Genomic DNA, 7,077 nt, shown 5'->3' on the forward strand with positions numbered 1-7,077 from the left:
GGTGGGGTGGGGATTGGGGAAAAACAGTTTACTTGCTCATCCAAAAATTAATGTCACAAAAATAGATCATTAAAGGCATACAATCAGGACAACTGGATGGGAATGTTCGATGTTCTAGAGATTCTCACGTATCTAGAGAAACCCCCAAGACAAGTTTTCTTCTGTGGCATGGCATTGCCCCACACAGGAAGGGGTTAACTGAGAATGACCTCTTATTTTGAATCTATCGGTTAAATGATTCTGGTTACCTCTCAGTTAATATAAGATGGACTACATTCTCTGCCAAGTGCTTGTAACTGAACAAGATTTTAAAGGATCCCATTCTAAACATAACATGAATCCCGTTTCCTTAGTACATAGAAGCCTCAAGCACCGTTAAGATTGTTTTGTGTTTACTTCTTTGTAAGACACAGATTCTCCCCACCCCCAAGTAAAATGTAAATTCCAAGGACAGGAATGCTCTTTTTGTGCCAAGCCTAGCTCAGAAGCCCGTACATACTTAATCAGGGTTTATTAAGCTGAATTGCTTAGCTTTAAGCTTGTATGGGGTTGGGGTAGATCATGAGTGATCACAGGTCAAAAATGCACAAATGTGGATATGGAACTGAGTGCAGGGGGCAGGGAAGAGAAGGGAAAGGAGGAAGCGTCTGGGAACTTGTAGGCAGAAGCTGGATCCCCACTAGAGTTCCAAGAGACAGGCAATGTCTGGGCAACGCAGCCAAGGTGCCATTCCCAAGCTATGCCCAAAGTTCCAAAGCAGAAAAGATAGTGTGGTACTGAGTTCTGGAGACTTTCCAGAAGGGACATTTGACTGCCTTTGGGAGCAGCGGTGAGAATTCCTGTTCTAAATTACGTGGACTTGGCTGGCAAATTACTGGAGTCTGTGATAAAATAACGGACTTTGGCAGATGCCCAGGGGTCCCACCTGATTTAGTATTGTTTGAATTGGGCGAGAATGAGAAACCAAATACCTGCTTAAGGGTGATTGGATATAGACCACACCTGGCTGGCCCTAAGTGACTTTGTTCTCAGAGGCAGAAAACTACTGACATCAGCGAGAGACCACTCAACCAATCCTCTTGAAGGACCTCCCCTTTCAGGGAGGGAGACAGGAACTAGGAAGTGGAGTTTAGGGGGCTGCCCGAGTCTCTCTTTGGTGAGGAATAGGCTCATGGTGAGAGAGGGAGAAAGGAGTCCCCCTTGTCATTCAGGACATTGGCTTGGTGGCGAGAGATTTCACGTGGGCTGCTAGGAAAGGAAAGGTTTCTGTCTCTAGCTATACAGAATAGATCCAAGCTTTAATAAATCTTTAAAAGCCTAAACTCTTGCTGAATTTATCAGCAAGTTTAGCAAGCTTCCCTCCCAAGACTGGGGAGGGGGTGCAGATTAAGACCCACATTTAGATTTTAAACACAGTTGTCTTTATAGAAAGTATACCCAGTGGTCTGGTTCCATGCAAAGCCAGAGTTTAGGCAAGCATGAAATCGGAGGCAAGAGTGGCTTTACACCAATCTCTGCCAACAGGACTAGAACCCAAGATGTTCAAGAATTCATAGAAATAAGCAGAAATTCCAGGCAACTTCAGTAGCTTGAATGCCCTGCCTTTAATCCCCATCTCTTAGACTAACCCAGACAAGCTATCTTTACCAAAGTAGGCCTGCAGCTGACAATCTAAGGGAAAAAAACAGGAGGAAGAACCATCTAGGCCTTGCTTAGTACATCTGCTATCATGAAATGTGTGATGTTCAGTGACCCTGGGATCTGGGTGGTTAGGTGGGGTATAAATTTAGGTTCAATAGTTGTGTCATGAAGGGTGTAGACATCTTCATTTGCTCTAAATAGCTTACCCAGCATTGCTTATGTATCAACTTGATATAGACTACCAAACCAGAGGTAGCCAACAGACTACCACCATTTCTGGCTTTCACCTTTATCCCTTGTTTTGTGTACACACACACACACACAGACACACACACACACACACACACACACACACGTCTACCCTTCCCAAGGTCTTATCCCTAATTGAGAGCTAGCTTTAAAAGTTGCCAAGGCTTGCAAGACCACTTTATATTGGTATTCTTCCACCATGACAAGGCTACTAAAAGTCATAATTCGTCATACTTAAGGTATAGGCCATCTGCTGTGAGTCCAGCATCAGTCTGAGTTTGCCAACAACAACAAAAAGTGAGTGGGTCTAAAATACACATCAGAAACCAGTGCTCTCAGCACAAATGGAGCCATCATCTCTCAAGAGATGAACAGACATCCAAACCCACAGTATTCTATGCTGATTTATTTTCTAAGTTGGCCACTGCAAAGTTACCTCTGCATACAACTAGATGGATAACCTATGTAACTTCCATTTGGATGTGATTTAGCACTGTACAAATGGATGAGTTGGATCCCAAGCTTTCCATAAACATGAGCAGGCCCATCTTTTAGGATCAAAATGCTAGTATTCTACTTGTATGTGGCAGAACATGGAATACAATGATCTCTGAAGATCTGACTCCCAGAGGGTAATTGAAAGATTAGTCGTGGATATAAGCAGGCTGCATACAGTTAATGGGGAACTAGAAAAATTGTTATTGTAGAATCCCATAATGGTACAAGAAGATGGGCTGGTCACAAGGTAAGAGCAAGGGATGACAGATGGACAGCTAAAGCATTTCATGAGTACCTTACGTCAGGAAAAAATGATGAAGGCCTCCAAGCCCGACACCATCTATTTGCCCCTTGAGTGACAGAGAATGGGCAAATATGAAGGGTTTTTGATTTACATTGTTGGAGGGAACTTCTGAATTGAGGAGATCATAGATTTATTTGAAGTTGTATCACCTAGGATACAAAGACTTTAGGAGTCACAGCAGCCACTTTTGGCTAGAGATACCATTTTTAAAAAAGAAAGAAAACCATCTGTATTTATCAACCACCTAAGAGCCGAGTTGAACAAAGATCTAGTCGGTCTTTTTTGGCTCGAGTTTTCCATTTTCTGTGACTCCAGACGTTGGAGAGAGACAGTGGCCTCAGTATGCCACTATGGCTACCCCAAACAAGTTTTGGCCTAGGACTAGAACATCAGAAACATATTGGGGTCATGTGACAGGCTCAATGCTAAAATAGGACTATGTGGGTCCCACAGTACACAATTTATGTCTCTTTAAGGGTATAGAGAATGACTTTAAATCTTCCTTGCCAGTAGGAATGCCCCTGCCTTCTTGTTCCCAAGGAGATGAAGCTGAACGTTTCCAGTTCCTTCACTCTATGAGAACCTTTGTTTTCTTAAGTTATAGTAAACTCTAGTACAAGGATCACAAACCTTCTCTCAAGTATTTCCTAAGCTTCAATGCCCTAGGAGATTTAAGGAAAGATGGTACCAATGCCCCCAGGCATCGTGCCATTTCATGGCACATGATTGAAAGCACCTGCAACAAGGATCTGACAGATCTAGAAACTGGAAGTAGATGGGAAACCCAAGTGGACAAATGATGGCATTCCTATGAGGCAGGGTTCCCCAGAACTCAGTCAGCCCTGTTAGCCCACATCAAGCTAAACTACACCAACCTATGTAGGTGGAGGTAGGGACATGAGGAAAACTCATTTAGGGACTCCCTACAAAAAACCAAGACAAAAAAACTTAGGTTCTTCTCTGGCTTTTGATGATCATGGCTCTTATCATTCAACTTTCTCAGGGCTGGATACCCTCTATCAGCTTACTACCCAGAAGGCAATCCAAAACGGGCTTGAGGCAGGCAGACTAACTGCTGTGGCCAACTTGGCTGCCATTATATTGCCATGCCAATGTTGGAGACTCAAAAGAGGAGACTTCCATTTGTAATGGGGGGTGGGGTGGGGATGGTGCAGCATTAAGTCCCTCAGCTTCTATATCTGTTCATGAAAAGGCACAGACCAGATAAAGCAAGAGAAGAGATCTAAGGGGTCACCTTTCCATTTGCTGGAAGCTACCAGGTTGGTTGCACATCAGTTGACCCAGGTGTATGGTGTGTTCAGTTAGAGACTGACCTGGCATCTTGTCTCTGTCCAGCAGATAGAGCTGGACGGTCATGGCCCACCACTAAGCAGAAGTCAGTCTAAATAGGTTTCTTAGACTAGAACGTCTATGTTAATGAAGGCAGTGCACCATTAGGCCCATTTGATGAAGTCTAAAAAGAGAATTCTTGAAGATGTTAGACCTTCAACAAAAAAATAAAGGTATGAAGTAGTGGACCCAGAAGCTGCAACAACTTTTGGTTGATAATAGTAGCTAGTATTTATGTAGCTCTTTAAGAGCTGCATAACTCAGAGTCCCTTTGATGCCAACAGCCCTGTTAGCAACTACTCTATTAGGTGGGTACCATTGCTATACCCATTTTTCATATGGGTAAACTGAGGATGAGAGGTTAGGTGATTAGTCCAGAGTCACACAGATAGTAAGTGTCTAAGGCAGGATTTGAACTCAGGGTTTCCTGATTTAAGCCAAGAGTTGTTCTGGAATAAGTCTGTTGCTGATTAAGAGGGTGAGTAAAGTGGAGAGGACCCCAAGCCATTGCAATGACCCAGAACAAGGGTGCATTGTTCTAAAGAAGAAGCCAGAGGGAAATTGAAGCCCTTAGGCTTCCCTTGGTGAGAAGTAGAGCTCATGCTCTTAAGTCATAGAAGTAATACCAAGGGTTACTGGGAAAGGGGTGAACCAGTGTTCAGAGCAATTTTCAGGAAGGCTCCAATACCTGGTGCTCATGTGCTTTTCTTCCCTTGAGAATCTGAAACAAGAACAAGTGAGGCTGATGTTTAGTTTTAGGATAAACAGCAAAGAACTTTTTCCAGACACCAATTTCCTTACCACAAGGAAGACAGGGAAAGTGTAAAGAAAGAAAAAAAATATCCAGAAAGTTATTGAACATGTGGCAACTTTAATGAGCACGTAGCTCAAAAGCCAACATTGACCCAACAGCAGAGACCAACAGTCATGTTCCCTCAAATCCTGTATAAGTTAATGAAGTCTGGCAGCATGCATGTCATGTATCTGCACATTTGGCTGCTTACCTGAAGCCCAATTCAGCACACTAATAGTTACATGCTTCACTCCAGAGTCTCGCTCTCCCTTTTAACTGACCTGGATTCCAGGCAAGTCAACGCCAAACCAAGTAGTTCAGATACAAGTCTCCATTATGAGAGGGTATGTTGAAAACAACATATTAAAAAAACAATCCCTGCATTGTTCTTTGCAGAAACCCCAAACCCCAAGTATCAGTTAAGTTTTAAGTGCTAGGAATTAGGTATGTTTTCTCATTTAACCCAAACAATATTCCTAGATTTTGTTTTGGGTTTTTTTTTTTTTACTGGTAAAGGTTTTTGAGTAAGCCATTTTCCTGGGAGATTGTCAGGAATGAAGTTTTGTTTATATTGTCTAAACTCAGTAATCTGGTCTAATCATGCCACATCCTCAGAGTTTCAGTGGTTCTCTCTTGGCTCTATAATAAAATATAAACGTCCTCTGTTTGGCATTTAAAGCCCTTCCCAGTCTTGCTCAAGCCTATTTTTTTTCCCTAGGCTGATTATACGTTGTCACCCTCACTTGGTATCACCTAGATAAACTATTTCATCCCCTACCACTGTAGCTTTGATTTCTTTTTCGAGCTATCTTTCCACTTCTATCCCTTGGCTCAGCTATAGCACTAGATTTCTATGAGGCTTTTTTTAATTCACCCAGCTGGTGATACCTCCCAATTACTTTGCACTGAATGGCTGGATTGTGTACTTCTCACATATTCTCTTTCTGGGAGAGTAAACTCTTCGAAGGCAGAAAACAGCTCGTCTTTGTCTCTGTCTTCTAGGAGGCACTTAAATGCTTCTTCAAATACATGGATAAGAGACCGACTCTACACAAGTGAATTTCTTGCTTAACTTTCACCTTTATCTGCCAGAATATCAGAATAGCATCTAATTAGCTGCCTTGAGAAGGTGTCTGACAAGAGTGACTCATGGGTTATTTCTTCCATGCTAGTTTTCTCAAAAAGTTAAAGACAGTTTATCTTCCTCTATCCCCACTGCCTTTTGTGGGTCAGGATCAGTGTCCTTTTCCTCCCATGGGCTCCCAGATTGGCTAAGTGCAACCAATAGGATTCTACATGAAGATTAAGTCCTTCTACAATGAGAACTTTCCATTGGTAGAACAGGAAGGATTGAACAAAAATCTACTCAAGAAAGAGGAAGGGACACAGACCCCATGCATATGATATAGATGCAGCCAACAGCCTTCTCAGTACCTTGACAAGATGACAAATCATGGCTCAAGATCAGTCTCAGAGGGAGCCACTGAGAGGCAGTGTGGTGTAGGGGATAGAGAGCTGGCCTTGGAGCCAGGGAGACATAGGTTCAAGTGCCAACTCGGACATACTGGCTGTGACCCTAAGCCAATCACTCTTCCCCCATCCGTGCTCTAGGCAAATCTCTAAGACTATAGGTTGTAGAGAACATGCCTACCTGCATTAGTAGACGAAGTCGACTCACCTGGGAATTCCCTATATCAATGAATTCACAGGGAGCAGTCAAGGGTACATGAATCCCAAAATTTTCCAATGAAGGTAGACTTTTAGCCACTTGGAGACCATGAGTCCATCTTTAACTAAAGTAGCAATACCACCTAATTGAGCTCTTTGTCAAGATGAGCCAGAATGAACGAGAGTAGAGCTTGCTTTAGTGAATTGGTACTATGATTGTCCTATGGTTTTCTTGGGAGGCACCAAGACACCACATTTCCATTCTAGGTCTGTTCTAGGTCAGAATAGCTATGGTAAAATGCTCTCTCCACTACCATTAGTTTTCCCCTTTCCCAGGGGTCCTGTAAGCATTTGCAGCTTGTGCAGCATGCTGAGTCACAGGAATTACATCACATAGGTAGTTAGCCTGGAATTACACCCACCTCTATAACTTCAGTCACAGGGGGCCTAAATGCAGAACCTTAGGCCAATTCAGTCAACTGGTCAATAGAGCTCCCATTCAGAAATGCTCAAATGCCATCAGTTTTGATGATTCCATAGCCCCATCACCACTCTCGCCTCTTTTCTGAGTGAA

The sequence above is a fragment of the Dromiciops gliroides genome, chromosome 5 (genome assembly GCF_019393635.1).
Source record: "Dromiciops gliroides isolate mDroGli1 chromosome 5, mDroGli1.pri, whole genome shotgun sequence".
NCBI classification, from domain to species: domain Eukaryota; kingdom Metazoa; phylum Chordata; class Mammalia; order Microbiotheria; family Microbiotheriidae; genus Dromiciops; species Dromiciops gliroides.